This window comes from Bos taurus, chromosome 25 (assembly GCF_002263795.3).
Source record: "Bos taurus isolate L1 Dominette 01449 registration number 42190680 breed Hereford chromosome 25, ARS-UCD2.0, whole genome shotgun sequence".
NCBI lineage: Eukaryota > Metazoa > Chordata > Mammalia > Artiodactyla > Bovidae > Bos > Bos taurus.
Genome location: NC_037352.1, coordinates 19,283,893 through 19,302,753, shown reverse-complemented (window position 1 = coordinate 19,302,753; position 18,861 = coordinate 19,283,893). Strand labels below are relative to the sequence as shown.

The 18,861-nt window shown below is 40.5% G+C and overlaps 1 protein-coding gene across 3 annotated transcripts in view; it reads right to left on the bottom strand.

The window, feature by feature from the left end:
- The window catches only part of ABCA14 (ATP binding cassette subfamily A member 14), a 270,053-nt gene that overhangs the window by 71,482 nt on the left and 179,710 nt on the right, over window positions 1-18,861 (bottom strand). The gene's annotated exons all lie outside the window — the stretch shown is intronic.

Sequence of the window (18,861 nt, the reverse complement as noted above, 5' to 3'; positions counted from 1 at the left end):
TTATTCTTCAAAAAGTTTACAAATAGTAAATGCTGGAGGTGGTGGTTTAATCACTAAGTTGTGTCCAACTCTTTGTGACCCCCTGGACTATAGCCTGTAAGGCTCCACTGTCCATGGGATTCTCCAGGCAAGAATCCTGGAGTGGGTTGCCATTTTCTTCTCCAATAAATGCTGAAGAGGGTATAAGTAGATTGATGTAGCCATTATGGAATATAGTAAGAAAGTTCCTTTAAAAATTAAAAATAGAGTTGCCATATGATCCAGCAATTCCATTTCTAGGCATATATTCAGAAAAGATGAAAACTCTATTTTAAAAAGATAAATGCACCCAATGTTTGGAAAACTAAGACCATGGCATCCGGTCCCATCACTTCATGGCAGATAGATGGGGAAACAGTGGAAACAGTGTCAGACTTTATTTTGGGGGGCTCCAAAATCACTGCAGATGGTGGTTGCAGCCATGAAATTAAAAGATGCTTACTCCTTGGAAGGAAAGTTATGACCAACTTAGACAGCATATTAAAAAGCAGAGACATTACTTTGTCCACAAAGGTCCATCTAGTCAAGGCTATGTTTTTTTTCAGTAGTCATGTATGGATGTGAGAGTTGGACTATAAAGAAAGCTGAGCGCGGAAGAACTGATGGTTTTGAACTGTGGTGTTGGAGAAGACTCATGAGAGTCCCTTGGACTGCAAGGAGATCCAACCAGTCCATCCTAAAGGAGATCAGCCCTGGGTGTTCATTGGAAGGACTGATGTTGATGCTGCAACTCCAATACTTTAGCCACCTGATGAGAAGAGCTGACTCATTGGAAAAGACCCTGATGCTGTGAAAGATTGAGGGCAGGAGGAGAAGGGGACGATAGAGGATGAGATGGTTGGATGGCATCATCGACTCGAAGGACATGGATTTGGGTGGACTCCGGGAGTTGGTGATGGACAGGGAGGCCTGGCTTGCTGTGGTTCATGGGGTTGCAAAGAGTCAGACATGGCTGAGCGGCTGAACTGAACTGAACTGAATGTAAATAGCAGTGTTATTTTTAATAGCCAAGGCACAGAAGAAACCTAAGTGTCCATCAACAAATAAATGGATAAAGAATATTAATCCTTTATCATTCAGCCATAAAAAGAATGAAATAATGCCATTTACAGTAACATGGGTGGACCTAGTGATTATCATACTAAATGAAGTCAGACAAAAGTAAATACTATGATATCACTTATATACAAAATCTAAAAAATACTACAAATGAACTTGCAAAACAGAAACAGACACATAGGAAAAAACAAACAAAAAAAAAAAACCTATGGCTACCAAAGAAGAAAGGGGGAGGAATAAACTAGGAGTATGTGATTAAGAGATACACACTATGAAATATTAAAAAACAAGAAACAAAGATATGGCACAGAAAAATATATCCACTATCATGCAATAACCTATAACAGAAAAGAATCACTTTGCTATACACCTGAACCTAACACAATATTGTAAATCAACTATATTTAATTAAAAAATAAAAATACATAGAAAAATCTTTATTCTGTTAACAGTCCACATACACCTCACACATTTTAGCTAAATTTCACTGAGAAAATGTGAAATACATTAATTAATACTCGGTATTAATTCTCTCAAACTTCTTTTCTTCCTTCAAACTGTCAGTCCCGAAACTGATTTGTAAGGACTTCCACTTCTTTATTTTTTGCATTTTAAACTTTTTATTTTACATTGGAATGTATTAATAATGTTGTGACAATTTCAGGTGGGCAAAAAAGGGATTCAGCCATACATATACATGTATACATTCTCCCCCAAACTCCCTTCCCATCCAGACTGCCACATAACAGTGAGCAGAGTTCCCTGTGATCTATAGTAGGATCTTGCTGGTTATCCATTTTAAATATAGCAGAGTGTACATGTAAATCCTAAACTCCCTAACTATCTCTTCTCCCCATTCTTCCCCATGGAGGAGTAAGTTCATTCTCTAAGTCTACGAGTCTGTCTTTGTTTTGTAAATAAATTCATTTATATCATTTCTTTTTAGATTCTGCATATAAAGGATGTTATATGATATTTCTCTTTCTCTGACTTCACTCAGTATGACAATCTCTAGATTCATCCATGTTGCTGCAAATGGAATTATTTCATACTTTTTTAATGGCTGAGTAATATTCTGCTGTATATATCCACCACATCTTCTTTATCTATTCCTCTGCTGAAGCAACATTTCGGTTGCTTCCATGTCTTGGCCATTGTAAATAGTGCTGCAACGAATATAGGAGTGCATGTATCCTTGTGAAACATGTTTTTCTCTTGGTATATGCCCAACAGTGGGATTTCAGGGTCAAATGGTAGCTCTATTTTTAGTGTTTTAAGGAACCTCTGTACTGTTCTCCATAGTGGCTGTTGTTATTGTTCAGTCACTCAGTTGTGTCCATCTCTTTGCAACCCCATGGATGTAGCATGCCAGGCTTCTCTGTCCTTCACCATCTCCTGGAGCTTGCTCAAACTCATCTCCATTGAGTAGGTGATGCCATCCAACCATCTCATTCTATTGTTGTCCCCTTCTCCTCCTGTCTTCAATCTTTCCTGGCATCAGGGTCTTTTCTAGTGAGTCAGCTCTTAGCATAAGGTGGCCAAAGTATTGGAACTTTAGCATCAGTCCTTTCAATAAATATGGAGGGTTGATTTCCTTTAGGATTGACTGGTTTGATATCCTTGCAGTCCAAGGGACTCTCAAGAGTCTTCTCCAGCACCACAGTTCAAATCCATCAGTTCTTTGGTGCTCAGCCATTTTCATGGTACAACTCTCACATCCGTGCATGGCTACTGGAAAAATCATGGCTTTCACTATATGGATGTTTGTCTGCAAAGTGATGTCTCTGCTTTTGAATATGCTCTCTAGGTTTGCCATAGCTTTCCTTCCAAGGAGCAAGTGTCTTTTAATTTAATGGTTGCAGTCACCATCTGTAGTGATTTTGGAATCCAAAAAAATAGTCTGTCACTGTTTCTATTGTTTTCTCATCTATTTGCCATGAAGTGATGGGACTGGATGCCACGATCTTAGTTTTTTGAATGCTGAGTTTTAAGCCAGATTTTTCACTCTCCTCTTTAATTTTCATCAAAAGGCTCTTTAGTTCCTCTTTTCTTTCTGCCGTAAGGGGGGGGTGTCATCTGCATATCTGAGGTTATAGATATTTCTCCTAGAAATCTTAATTCCAGCTTGTGCTTCATCCAGGTGGGCATTTCTCATAATGCACTCTACATATAAGTTAAATAAACAGGGTGATAATATACAGCCTAGATGTACTCTTTTCCCAATTTTGAATCGGTCCGTTGTTCCATGTTCGATTCTAACTGTTGCTTCTTGACCTGCATACAGTTTTCTCAGGAGGCAGGTAAGGTGGTCCAGTATTCCTATCTCTTTAAGAATTTTCCACAGTTTGTTGTGATCCACACCGTCAAAGGCTTTAGCATACTCAATGAAGCAAAAGTCAATGGTTTTCTAGAATTATCTTGCCTTTTCTATGATCCAGCAGATGTTGGCAATTTGATCTCTGGTTCTTCTGCCTTTTCTAAATCCAGGTTGTACATCCGGAAGTTCTCGGTTTATGTACTGTTGATGCCTAGATTGGAGAATTTTGAGTATGACCTTCCTAGCATGTGAAATAACTCCAACTGTGTGGTAGTTTGAACATTCTTTTGCATTGCCTTTCTTTGAGATTGGAGTGAAAACAGACTTTTCCAGTCCTATGTCCACTTCTGAGTTTTCCAAATTTGCTAGTGTATTGAATTCAACACTTTAACAGCATCATCTTTTAGGATTTGAAATAACTCAGCTGTCATTCCATCATGTCCACTAGCTTTGTTCATAGTGATTCTTCCTAAGACCGACTTGACTTCACACTCCAGAATGTTTGACCCTAGGCAAGTAATCACACCATCGTGGTTATCTGGGCCATTAAGATCTTTTTGTACAGTATTTCTGTGTATTCTTGCCACCTCTTCTTAATAACTTTGGCTTCTGTTACCTCCAATCGTTTCTGTCTTTCTGGGGTGGCCAGTGAGGAGATACCCCTCGTCCAAGGTAAGGAGCAGCAGCTGCGCTTTGCTGGAGCAGCCGTGAAGAGATACCCCACATCCAAGGTAAGAGAAACCCAAGTAAGATGGTAGATGTTGTGAGGGCATCAGAGGGCAGACACACTGAAACCATAATCACAGAAAACTAGTCAATCTAATCACATGGACCACAGCCTTGTCTAACTCAACGAAACTAAGCCATGCCGTCAGGGCCATCCAATGGGCGGGTCATGGTAGATAAGTCTGACAGAATGTGGTCCACTGGAGAAGGGAATGGCAAACCACTTCAGTATTCTTGCCTTGAGAACCCCATGAACAGTATGAAAAGTCAAAATGATAGGATACTGAAAGAGGAACTCCCCAGGTCGGTAGGTGCCCAATATGCTACTGGAGATCAGTGGAGAAATAACTCCAGAAAGAATGAAGGGATGGAGCCAAAGAAAAAACAATACCCAGTTGTGGATGTGACTGATGATAGAAGCAAGGTCCAATGCTGTAAAGAGTAATATTGCATAAGAACCTGGAATGTTAGGTCCATGAATCAAGGCAAATTGGAAGTGGTCAAACAGGAGATGGCAAGATTGAACGTCAACGAATCAGCGAACTAAAATGGACTGGAATGGGTGAATTTAACTTAGATGACCATTATATCTACTACTGTGGGCAGGAATCCCTTAGAAGAAATGGAGTAGCCATCATGGTCAACAAAAGAGTCCAAAATTCAATACTTTGATGCAATCTCAAAAATGACAGAATGATCTCTGTTCGTTTCCAAGGCAAGCCATTCAATACCACAGTAATCTAAGTCTATGCCCCAACCAGTAATGCTGAGGAACCTGACGTTAAACAGTTCTATGAAGACCTACAAGACCTTTTAAAACTAACACCTCAAAAAGATGCCTTTTTCATTATATGGGACTGGAATGCAAAAGTAGGAAGTCAAGAAACACCTGGAGTAACAGGAAAATTTGGCGTTGGAATACGGAATAAAGCAGGGAAAGGCTAATAGAGTTTTGCCATGAGAACACACTCATCATAGCAAACACCACCAGATGGTCAACACCTAAGTCAGATTGACTATATTCTTTGCAGCTGAAGATGGAGAATCTCTATACAGTCAGCAAAAACAAGAACGGGAGCTGACTGTGGCTCATATCATGAACTCCTTATTGTCAAATTCAGTCTGAAATTGAAGAAAGTAGGGAAAACCACTAGACCATTCAGGTATGATCTAAATCAAATCCCTTATGATTATGCAGTGGAAGTGAGAAATAGATTTAAGGGACTAGATCTGATAGATAGAGTGCCTGATGAACTATGGATGGAGGTTCGTGACATTGTACAGGAGACAGGGATCAAGACCATCCCCATGGAAAAGAAATGCAAAAACAGCAAAATGACTGTCTGGGGAGGACTTACAAATAGCTGTGAAAAGAAGAGAAGTGAAAAGCAAAGGAGAAAAGGAAAGATATAAGCATCTGAATGCAGAGTTCCAAAGAATAGCAAGGAGAGATAAGAAAGTCTTCCTCAGTGATTAATGCAAAGAAATAGAGGAAAACAACAGAATGGGAAAGACTAGAGATCTCTTCAAGAAAATTAGATATGCCAAGGGAACATTTCATGCAAAGATGGGCTCGATAAAGGACAGAAATGGTATGGACCTAACAGAAGCAGAAGATATTAAGAAGAGATGGCAAGAATACACAGAAGAACTGTACAAAAAAACATCTTAATGACCCAGATAATCACGATGGTGTGATCACTCACCTAGAGCCAGACATCCTGGAATGTGAAGTCAAGTGGGCCTTAGGAAGCATCACTATGAACAAAGCTAGTGGAGGTGACGGAATTCCAGTTGAGCTATTTCAGATCCTGAAAGATGATGCTGTGAAAGTGCTGCACTCAATATGCCAGCACATTTGGAAAACTCAGCAGTGGCCACAGGACTGGAAAAGGTCAGTTTTCATTCCAATCCCAAAGAAAGGCAATGCCAAAGAATGCTCAAACTACCGCACAATTGCACTCATCTCACACGCTAGTAAAGTAATGCTCAAAATTCTCCAAGCCAGGCTTCAGCAAAAACCAGTTTCAAGCTGGTTTTAGAAAAGGCAGAGGAACCAGAGATCAAATTGCCAACATCTGCTGGATCATCGAAAAAGCAAGAGAGTTCCAGAAAAACATCTATTCCTGCTTTATTGCCTATGCCAAAGCCTTTGACTGTGTGGATCAGAATAAACTGTGAAAATTCTGAAAGAGATGGGAATACCAGAGCACCTGACCCGCCTCTTGAGAAACCTATATGCAGGTCAGGAAGCAACAGTTGGAACTGGACAAGGAACAACAAACTAGTTCCAAATAGGAAAAAGAGGATATCAAGGCTGTATATTGTCACCCTGTTTATGTAACTTCTATGCAGAGTACATCATGAGAAACACTGGGCTGGAAGAAGCACAAGCTGGAATCACGATTGCTGGAAGAAATATCAATAACCTCAGATATGCAGATGATACCACCCTTATGGCAGAAAGTGAAGAGGAACTCAAAAGCCTCTTGAAAGTGAAAGAGGAGAGTGAAAAATTTGGCTTAAAGCTCAACATTCAGAAAATGAAGATCATGGCATCTGGTCCCATCACTTCACAGGAAATAGATGGGGAAGCATTGGAAACAGTGGCATACTTTATTTTGGGGGGCTCAAAAATCACTGTAGATGGTGATTGCAGCCATGAAATTAAAAGACACTTACTCCTTGGAAGGAAAGTTATGACCAACCTAGATAGCATATTCAAAAGCAGAGACATTACTTTGCCAACAAAGGTCCATCTATTCAAGGCTATGGTTTTTCCAGTAGTCATGTATGGATGTGAGAGTTGGACTGTGAAGAAAGCTGAGCACCAAGAATTGATGGTTTTGAACTGTGGTGTTGGAGAAGACTCTTGAGTCCCTTGGACTGCAAGGAGATCCAACCAGTCCATTCTAAAGGAGATCAGTCCTGGGTGTTCTTTGGAAGTACTGATGCTAAAGCTGAAACTCCAGTACTTTGGCCACCTGATGAGAAGAGTTGACTCATTGGAAAAGACTCTGATGCTGGGAGGGATTGGGGGCAGGAGGAGAGGGGGACGACAGAGGATGAGATGGCTGGATGGCATCACCGACTCGAAGGACATGAGTTTGGGTGAACCTGGGTGTTCGTGATGGACAAGGAGGCTGGGTGTGCTGCAATTCATGGGGTTGCAAAGAGTTGGACATGACTGAGCCATTGAACTGAACTGATGTGATATCTCATGGCAATTTTGATTTGCCTTTCTCTAATAATTAGTGATGTTAAGCATCTTTTCATGTGCCTTTTGTCCATCTGTATGTCTTATTTGCAGGGACTTCTACTTCTAACATTGACGATTAAGAAAAACAAATCATTATTAAGAAAAACCAGAAAGCCTGAAAAATTTTGTGTTTATAAAACAAATGTGGTTGAATGAATCAGAAAATTAGCAAAGCAACTAGCTTTGGAAATACAAAGACCTGAGAGAAAAAGAAAACTCACCTAGTCAAAAGTTTTATACTACTTTTCCCTTCTTACAGTTGTAGAAATAGAAGGTCGAGAAGCATAGCTGAAAGTGAGGAAAAGACTACAGTTAATAAGAACTTACAGATGTTTCATGATGCTTAGAATAAAAAACAGATATTTCAAGCTTATCTAAGAAGTCACAGTATAAAAATTCAAGATAGAGAAGCTGATAGAAGTGAGCCTTATACTCAGTCTCAGAGCATGGGCCATATCAGACATGAAGCTTTTTTTTATGGTCCATAAGCTAAGAATTATTTTTACATTTTTAATTGATGAAAAATAATATAGAAAAAGATGAAGGTAGAGAAGAAGAAAGAAGAAAGAGAGGAAAAAAAGAAGAGGGATGTGGAGGGAAGGAAGAGGTGGAGATGGAGGGAGGGGGACAAGGAGGAGGAAGAAAGAGGACAAGGAAGAAGGAGAACACAGAGACTGTATGTGGACTATAATGCCTAAAATATATACCATGTGGCTTTTGTACAGAACATTCTGGATGGCTCTTGTTTTAGTAGCTGAAAAGAAAATGAGAAGCTTGCTTTATGCTGCTTCCACAAAAAAATCATTTCTTGATTTCCAAGACTAAAAGGTGAAAGGTTAACAAACTGAAGATAAAATGATCCTTAAAATGTTGAGGGAAATAAGTAAAGAATCAGGGAGGAAAAAAAAAATCTCATTCCGGGAGAAAAACTAGAGTTCAAGGCTCACTAAGAACAGAGAGATCTGGGAAATACTCTCAGTCTTTCAACAGGTACATTTAAGAGGTTATATGCTAAGAGTAAAGATAAATACAATAGATCAGGTCTTATAAGACTAAATCAATATTATATCCCTTCAATCCTATTAAAGTCAGCTATCCTGAATATAACTGAGCAAATTAATAAATAAAGCCACTCAGAAGGATAATCTTAGCTTAATCCTCCATAGACTTTAGTATTTTAACATAATGTCCAGCATTCACTAAAAGTCACCAGATATTGTAAATGTGATCAAGAGAAAAAAGTAGTAAAAACACACCAAATATAAGGGTTAAAATAATCATAATTTGGAGCAGGACCTCTGCCCTGCATTGGGGAAAGTTCCCTGACATGGAGATCAGTGACCTGCAATGTCAGCAGGACCTGGAGGGCTTTAATTAGAAAGCAGGCTGATAGCTGTGATAAATGTCCTGACAATGAGGGAGGATATAAGCCTATAAAATAATTCTATAAAAACAAGGCAAGATTCAAGAACATCCCTTTTTGAGGACTGGTTCGAGATGGTGAAGTGGACACATGTGCACTCATCTCCTCCTGCAAGAGCACTGAAATTGCAATTAACTGTTGAACAACCATAGACAGGAATATGCTGGAACCCAACAACAACAGAATAAAGATACTCCACATCCAAAGACAAAGAAGCCACAACAAAATGGTAGGAGGAGTGCAATCATGATAAAATGAAATCATATACCTGCTGGATAGGCAATGCATAAACTGGAGAACAATAATACCACAGATGGTCACCCACTATTGTGAACGTTCTGAGCCCCATATCAAGCTTCCCAGTCTGGATATCCAGCAAAGGGACTAGAAATCCCCAGAGAATCTGACTTTGAAGACCAGGAAGATTTCATTGCGAGACTTCTACAGAGACCCCAGTCTTGGAGGGCACACACAAAATCTCATGCACACCAGGACACAGAGGAAAGGAGCAGTGACCCCAGAGGTGGCTGAACCAGACCTACCCACTACTGTTGCAGGGTCTTTTGCAGAGATATCGGGCAGTAGTGGCTCACTGTGGAGACAAAAGTACTGGCAGCAGCACTTCTAAGAAGTATCCCTTCATGTGAGCCCCCCTTGGAGGTTGCCATTGGCCCTTCCATAGAACCTATAGACTCCAGAGCTGGGTCACCACAGGCTACACAAACAGGGAAGGAGTGCAGCCCCACCCATCAGCAAAAAAATTGATTAAAGTTTTACTGAGCATGGCCCTGCTGACCAGAGAAAGACCCAGTTCTACCCACCACCAGTCTCTCCCATCAGGAAGTTTGCACAAGCCTCTTAAATAACCTCATCCACCAAAGGGTAGATAGCAGAAGCAAGGTCTACAATCCAGCAGCCTCCAGAATCGAAACTGCAATCACAAAAAGTTACACAAAATGAAAAGGCAGAGAATCGTGTCCCAGTTGAAGGCACAAGACAAAAGCCCAGAAAAATGACAAATGAAGTGGAGATAGGCAAACTCCCAGAAAAGAGGATTCAGAATAATGATAGTGAAGATGATCCAGGACCTTGGAAAAATAATGGAGAAGATGCAAGAAATGTTTAACAAACACCTAGAAGAACTAAATAGCAAACAAACAGAGATGGAAAATACAATAACTGAAATGAAAAATACACTAGAAAGAATCAATAACAGAATAACTGAAGCAGAAGAATGAATAAGTGAACTGGAAAACAGAAGGTGTAAATCATTATCATGGAACACAATGAAGAAAAAAGAATGAAAAAAAAAAAATGAAGATAGCCTAAGAAACTTCTGGGACAGTAGTAAATGAACCAACAATCACAGTATAGGGATCCTGGAAGGAAAAGAGTGAGAGGAAAAAAAAAGAAAAAACAACCAAGAAAATATTTGAAAAGATAATAGTTGAAAAATTTCATAACATGGGAAAGGGAACTGTCAACCAATTGCAGGAAGTGCAAAGAGTTCCAGGCTGGATAAAACCAAGGAGGAATACACAGAGACACATAGAAATCCAACTGGCAAAAATTAAAGACAAAGATAAAATATTTAAAACAATAGAGTGTCAGACTTTATTTTTTGGGGGCTCCAAAATCACTGCAGATGGTGACTGCAGCCATGAAATTAAAAGATGCTTACTCCTTGGAAGGAAAGTTAAGACCAACCTAGATAGCATATTCAAAAGCAGAGACATTACTTTGCCAACAAAGGTCCATCCAATCAAGGCTATGGTTTTTCCAGTGGTCATGTATGGATGTGAGAGTTGGACTGTGAAGAAAGCTGAGTGCCAAAGAATTGATGCTTTTGAACAGTGGTGTTGGAGAAGACTCTTGAGAGTCCCTTGGACTGCAAGGAGATCCAACCAGTCCATTCTACAGGAGATCAGCCCTGGGTGTTCATTGGAAGGACTGATGCTAAAGCTGAAACTGCGTTACTTTGGCCACCTGATGCAAAGAGTTGACTCATTGGAAAAGACCCTGATGCTGGGAGGGATTGGGGGCAGGAGGAGAAGGGAACAACAGAGGATGAGATGGCTGGATGGCATCACTGACTCAATGGACATGAATTTGAGTGAACTCTGGGAGTTGGTGATGGACAGGGAGGCCTGGCGAGCTGCGATTCATGGGGTCACAAAGAGTCAGACACGACTGAGCGGCTGAACTGAACTGAAGAGAAAAATGACAAATAACATCCAAGGAAACTTCCATGAGGTCATCAGCTGATTTTTCAGCAGAAACTTTGCAAGCCATAAGTGAGGGGCATGATACACTTAGAGTGATGAAATAGATAAACCTACAACCAAGAATACTGTGCCCAGGGAGGATCTCATTCAGATTTGACAGAGAAATCAAAACTTTACCAGCAATTAAAAACTAAGAGAATTCAGCACCACCAAAACATCTTTATAACAAATGCTAAAGGAACTTCTCTAAGCAGGAAACACAAGAAAAAGAAAAGATCTACAAAACAAACCCAGAACAATTAAGAAAATGGTCATAGGAATATATATATACTGATAATTACCTTAAAAGTAAATAAATTAAATGCACCAACCAAAAGACATAGACTGACTGGGTGGATACATAAAATCAAAGCCCATATATATCCTCTCTACATGAAACCCACTTCACACCTAGGGACACATACAGACTGAAAGTAAGGGGGTGGGAGACGGTATACTATGCAAATGGAAATCAAAAGAAATTTGGAATAGCAATACTCATATCAGACAAAATAGACTAAATCAGACTATTATAAGAGACAAAGAAGGACACTGCACAATGGTTGTAGGATCAATTCAAGAAGACATTATAAATATATATGCACCCAGCATATGAGCACCTCAATATATAAGGCAAATATTAAAAAAGATAAAGGGAGAAGTTGACAGTAATATGATAATAGTGGGGAACTTTAACACCCCACTTTCATCAATGAACAGATCATTCAGACAGAAAATGGATAGGAAAACACAAGCCTTAAAATGATAGATAAGCCTCAGTTCAGTTCAGTTCAGTCACTCAGTCATGTCCAACCCTTTGCGACCCATGAACCACAGCACGCCAGGCCTCCCTGTCCATCACCAACCCCTGGAGTTCACCCAAAGCCAGGTCCATCAGGTTGGTGATGCCATCCAACCATCTCAACCTCTGTCGTCCTCCTCAATCTTTTCCAGCATCAGGGTCTTTTCAAATGAGTCAGCTCTTGGCATCAGGTGGCCAAAGTATTGGAGTTGCAGCTTAAAAATCAGTCCTACCAATGAATACCCAGGACTGATCTCCTTTAGGATGGACTGGTTGCATCTACTTGCAGTCCAAGGGACTCTCAAGAATCTTCTCCAACACCACAGTTTACAAGCATCAATTCTTCTGCTCTCAGCTTTCTTTATAGTCCAACTCTCACATCTATACATGACCGTTGGAAAAACCATAGCCTTGACTAGATGGACCTTTGTTGGCAAAGTAATGTCTCTGTTTTTTAATTTGCTGTCTAGATTGGTCATAACTTTCCTTCCAGGGAGTAAGCATCTTTTAATTTCATGGCAATCACCATCTGCAGTGATTTTGAAGCCCAGAAAAATAGTCAGCTACTGTTTCCACTGTTTCCCATCTATTTGCCATGAAGTGATGGGACCGGATGCCATGATCTTAGTTTTCTGAATGTTGAGCTTTAAGCCAACGTTTTCACTCTCCTCTTTCACTTTCATCAAGAGGCTCTTTAGTTCTTCTTCACTTTCTGCCATAAGGGTGAGCCTAGAGGGACTTAATTCATATTTACAAGACATTCCATCCAAAAGCAGAATACAGTTTCTTCTCAAGTGCAAATGGAACATTCTCCAAGATTGACCACATGCTGAGTCAGAAGGTGAGCCTTGGTAAATTTAAGAACATTGAAATCATATCAATCATCTTTTCTGACCACAATACTATGATATTATATATCAATTACAGAATAAAAAGCCTCAAAAACACAAACACATGAGGACTAAACAGTATACTAGTAAATAACCAACAGGTCACTGAAGAAATCAAAGAGAAAATATAAAAAGTACCTAGAAACAAGTGACAACAAAAACATAATGAACCCAAGCCTATGGGATATAAGAAAGAGGGATGCTTATAGTATTACAATCGCACTTGAAGAAACAAGAAAAATCTCAAATAAACAACCTAACCTTACAACAAAAGCAATCAGAGAAAGAAGAACAAACAAAATCTGAAGTTAATAGAAGGAAAGAAATTATGAACAGAGTAGAAATAAATGGAAAAAGAACTGCTGAAAAAAAATAGCAAAGATTATTAAAACTAAAAGTTGATTCTTTAAGGAGATAAACAAAATTGATAAACTGTTATTCAGACTCATCAAGAAAAAAAAAAAAAAGAAGTCTCAAATCAATAAAGTAGAAATGAAAATAGAAGTGAAAACTGACACCACAGAAATACAAAGATCGTGAAAGTCTGTTATAAGTAATAATATTCCTATAAAAGGGACAACCTGGAAAAAATGGACAAATTCTTACAAAGACACAATCTTCCAAGATTGAACTAGGAAGAAAAGAAAATATATACAGACCAATCACAAGCACTGAAATTGAAACTGTGATTAAAAAATCTTCAAACAAAGAAATCAACAAAAGCCCAGGGACAGATGCATTCATAGGAAAATTCTATCAAATATTTAGAGAAGAGATAACACTTATCCTGCTAAAACTCTTCCAAAAAAATTGCAGATGGAAGAACACTCCCAAACTCATTCTATGAGGCCACTATCACCCTGATACCAAAACCAGACAAAGTACCACACAAAAATAAAGTTACAGACCAATATCACTGATGAATATAGAGGCAGATATCCTCAACAAAACACTAGTAAACAGAATTCAATGAGAGGGTAGCAGGCAGGAAGAGTAGGGGGTCTCCAAATGGAGGAAACAGGCTGCAAGTGTCAGACATTTTTTACTTCTCTCTTAAGCTGCAAGAGGAAACAAACTACAAGTGTTAGATTTTTTTCCCCTTCTCTATACAAATTAAAAAGAGGTTTCTTTTAAAATTCTGTGTTGCCATGATGACACCTGGTTCCACCTGAACTTAACTTTTCTCAAACCTTGAACTAATCAATGCTTTTTTCTTATGGAAATGTTTGTTTTCAGTTCAGTTCACTTCAGTTCAGTCGCCCAGTCGTGTCCGACTCTTTGCGATCCCATGAATCGCAGCACACCAGCTCCCTGTCCATCACCAACTCCCGGAGTTCACACAGACTCACATCCATCGAGTCAGTGATGCCATCCAGCCATCTCATCCTCTGTTGTCCCCTTTTCCTCCTGCCCCCAATCCCTCCCAGCATCAGAGTTTTTTCCAATGAGTCAACTCTTTGCATGAGGTGGCCAAAGTACTGGAGTTTCAGCTTTAGCATCATTCCTTCCAAAGAAATCCCAGGGCTGATCTCATTTGGAATGGACTGGTTGGATCTCCTTGCAGTCCAAGGGACTCTCAAGAGTCTTCTCCAACACCACAGTTCAAAAGCATCAATTAGAGTGAACATGGTGGAGAGGTCTGATAGAATGTGGTCCACTGGAGAAGGGAATGGCAAACCACTTCAGTATTCTTGCCTTGAGAACCCCATGAACAGTATAAAAAGGCAAAATGATAGGATACTGAAAGAGGAACTCCCCAGGTCGGTAGGTGCCCAATATGCTACTGGGAGATCAGTGGAGAAATAACTCCAGAAAGAATGAAGGGATGGAGCCAAAGCAAAAACAATACCCAGCTGTGGATGTGACTGGTGATAAAAGCAAGGTCTGATGCTGTAAAGAGCAATATTGCATAGGAACCTGGAATGTCAGGTCCATGAATCAAGGCAAATTGGAAGTGGTCAAACAGGAGATGGCAAGAGTGAATATCGACATTCTAGGAATCAGCAAACTAAAATGGCCCTGAGGAGATGCATGGCCTACTTGGGACTGTGCCCTTGTGGTGCACCCAGGAGCCTGAGCGGCTTGGACCTGGGAAGTGCGTGCCACCTTGGACTGTGGCAACCCCATGTGCCCCAACAACCATGAGCACTCCCCACACATGTCAGCACAGTGGCATTTGTAGGGTCTCTCCATCTCCACAGCACAACTGAGTAAGGGAGCCTGAATAAGAGGCCACTTTCAACCCCTTGTGTCAGGGCAGAGATCAGACACTGAAGAAAGACTTGCAAGCAGAGGAAGCCAACCTAAGCAAAGAAAAGATGGGGGAACTGTTAGGGGAAGCACACTGATTGAAACCACCCACCCTGGCCAGGCACCATAGTAACCATTTGCATGAGTTGTTTTATGACAGGAGATCATGATAAGGAATACGGAACTAATAAGCCACCACCAACAGGAACAGTTTGGGAAAGGTCTAAAGGAGACACCGCGTGTCTGTCCACTTCCCAGAATCCCTCTCGCTAGCATCCATCATCGCTGCGTGATGTGTGTGCCACCAGGAAAGACTCTGAATTAGAATGATTGGCCAAAGACCACCCGGAAACTAATCCCATTACCATAAACCCGAGACTGTGAGCCACGCGGCAGAGCAGTTCTGCCCCCAATCCTTGCAGTCCAAGGGACTCTCCACCCTACTGCTCTCCACTCGGGTGCCCTTTCCCAATAAAATCTCTTGCTTTGTCAGCACATGTGTCTCCTTGGACAATTCATTTCCAAGTGTTAGACAAGAGCCCAGTTTCGGGCCCTGGAAGGGGTCTGCGTTCCTGCAACAGAACCACTCCAGAAGTGGCAGGTGTAACAGATTAAATCCTGAAATCAAACTGAGACTGTTCACTTCAGGGGCAACTGTAGACTTTGGGGAAAAGTACAAGCCAGAACAAGGGAATATCTGACACTGAACTAACTCCACACTGCCCACAACAGCTTGAAAGATATTCCTAGATTCTGAGTAGACATTGTGACTGGAGCAAGAAAGTAGTGTAATCACATGAAAAATTTTTTTCTTTTCTTTATTATTATTTTTGGGCTCCAAAATCACTGCAGATGGTGAATGCAGCCATGAAATTAAAAGACGCTTACTCCTTGTAAGGAAAGTTATGACCAACCTAGACAGCATATTAAAAAGTAGAGACATTACTTTGTCAACAAAGGTCTGTCTAGTCAAGGCTATGGTTTTTCCAGTAGTCATGTATGGATGTGTGAGTTGGACTATAAAGAAAGCTGAGCGCCGAAGAATTGATGCTTTTGAACTGTGGTGTTGGAGAAGACTCTTGAGAGTCCCTTGGACTGCAAGGAGATCTAATCAGTCCATCCTAAAGGAGATCAGTCCTGGGTGTTCATTGGAAGGACTGATGTTGAAGCTGCAACTCCAATACTTTGGCCACCTGATGTGAAGAGCTGACTCATTGGAAAGACTCCGATGCTGGGAAAGCTTGAGAGCAGGAGGAGAAGGGGACGACAGAGGATGAGATGGTTGGAGTGCATCACCGACTCAATGGACATGAGTTTGGGTAAAATCCGGGAGTTGGTGATGGACAGGGAGGCCTGGTGTGCTGCACTCCATGGGGTTGCAGAGAGTCAGACACGACTGAGTGACTGAAATGAACTGAACTGAATAAACTTGTATGCTGGTAAAGAAGCAACAGAACCAGACATGGGAAAACCGATTGGTTTCAAATTGGGAAAGGAGAATGTCAAGTCTGTACATTGCCACCCTGCTTATTTAAATCATATGTAGAGTACATCATGTGAAGTGCCGGACTGGGTTGAATCACAAACTGCAATCAAGATTGCCAGGAGAAATAGCAACCTCAGGTATGCAGATGATGCCACTCTAATGGCAGAAAGTGAGGAGGAACCAAAGAGCTTCTTGATGAGGGTGAAAGAGAAGAGAGAAAAAATTGACTAGAGACTCACCATTAAAAACCTGAGATCATGGCTTCTGGTCCCATTACTTCATGGTAAGTAGAAAGGGAAAAAATGGAAGCAGGGACATATTTTATTTTCTTGGTCTCCAAAATCAATGTGGATGGGAACTGCAGCCATGAAATTAAAAGACACTTGCTCGTTGGAAGGAAAGCTATGACAAACCTTGTGTATTAAAAAGCAGAGACATCACTTTGACAACAAAAGTCTGTATACTCAAAACTATGGTTTTTCTAGTAGTCATGTAGGAATGTGAGAGTTGGACCATAAAGAAAGTTGAATACTGAAGAATAGATGCTTTCAAATTGTGGTGCTAGAGAAGACTCTTGAGAGTCTGTTAGACTGCAAAGAGATAAAAATCAGTCAGCCCTAAAGGAAAATGATTCTGAATATTCATTGGGAAGGACTGTTGCTGAAGCTGAGCCCAATACTTTGGCCACCTGATGCTAAGAACCGACTCATTAGAGAAGACCCTGATGCTGGGAAAAATTGAAGGGAAAAGGAGAAAGAAGTGACAGAGGATGAGATGGTTAGATAGCATCATCCACTCAATAGACATGAATATGAGAACTTCAGGAGATAGTGGAGGACAGAAGAGCCTGGCATGCTGCAGTTCACGTGGTCTCAAAGAATCAGACACAATTTATCTTCTGAACAACAAAAACAACAATAATGACTGATTTTGAGCATCCTTTATATGTTTATTGACCTGCAGCCATGAAATTAAAAGACGCTTACTCCTTGTAAGGAAAGTTATGACAAACCTAGATAGCATATTCAAAAGCAGAGACATTACTTTGCCAACAAAGGTCCATCTAGTCAAGGCTATGGTTTTTCCTGTGGTCATGTATGGATGTGAGAGTTGGACTGTGAAGAAGGCTGAGCGCCAAAGAATTGATGCTTTTGAACTGTGGTGTTGGAGAAGACTCTTGAGAGTCCCTTGGACTGCAAGGAGATCCAACCAGTCCATTCTGAAGGAGATCAGCCCTGGGATTTCTTTGGAAGGAATGATGCTAAAGCTGAAACTCCAGTACTTTGGCCACCTCATGCGAAGAGTTGACTCATTGGAAAAGACTCTGATGCTGGGAGGGATTGGGAGCAAGAGGAGAAGGGGATGACAGGGGATGAGATGGCTGGATGGCATCACTGACTCGATGGACGTGAGTCTGAGTGAACTCCGGGAGTTGGTGATGGACAGGGAGGCCTGGTGTGCTGTGATTCATGGGGTCGCAAAGAGTTGGACATGACTGAGCGACTGATCTGATCTGATCTGATCTGAAGTCTTCTTTGGAGAAATGTCTGCTTAGGTCCTCTGTTCAGTTTTTGATTGGGCTGTTTTTGTAATACTGAGCTGTATGAGCTACTTATATATTTTGGAGATTAATCCTTTGTCTGTTGCTTCATTTGAAGCTTATTTTCTCCCATTCTGAGGGTTGTCTTTTTCATCTTGCTTATTGTTTCCTTTGCTGTGCAAAATGCTGGAGAGGATGTGGACAAAAGAGAATCCTACTACACTATTGGTGGAAATGTAAATTGATACAGTCACTATGGAGAACAGTACGGAGATTCCTTAACAAACTAGGAATAAAACCACCATGACTGAGCAATCCCATTACTGGGCTATACCCTGAGAAAACCATAATTCAAAAAGACACATGTACCCCAATGTTCATTGCTGCACTCTTTACAATAGCCAGGACATGGAACCAACCTAGATATCCATCAACAGATGAATGAATAAAAAGATACAGTATATATATGTGTATACACACACACACACACACACACACACAATGGAATATTATTCAGCTGTATAAAGGAATAAATCAGAGCCAGCTGTAGTAAAGTGGATGAACCTAGAACCAATTATATGAGTGAAGTAAGTCAGAAAGAGAAAAACAAACATCATATATTAACAGATATATATGAAATCTAGAAAAATAGTACTAGTAAACCTATTTGAAGAGAAGAAATGGAGATGCAGACATAGGCAGCAGTTTGTGTACACTGCATGAGAAGGAGGGAGTAGAACGAATTGAGAAATTAGCATTGATATATATACATTATTGTGTAAAATAGGGATCCCAAAGAGCACTCT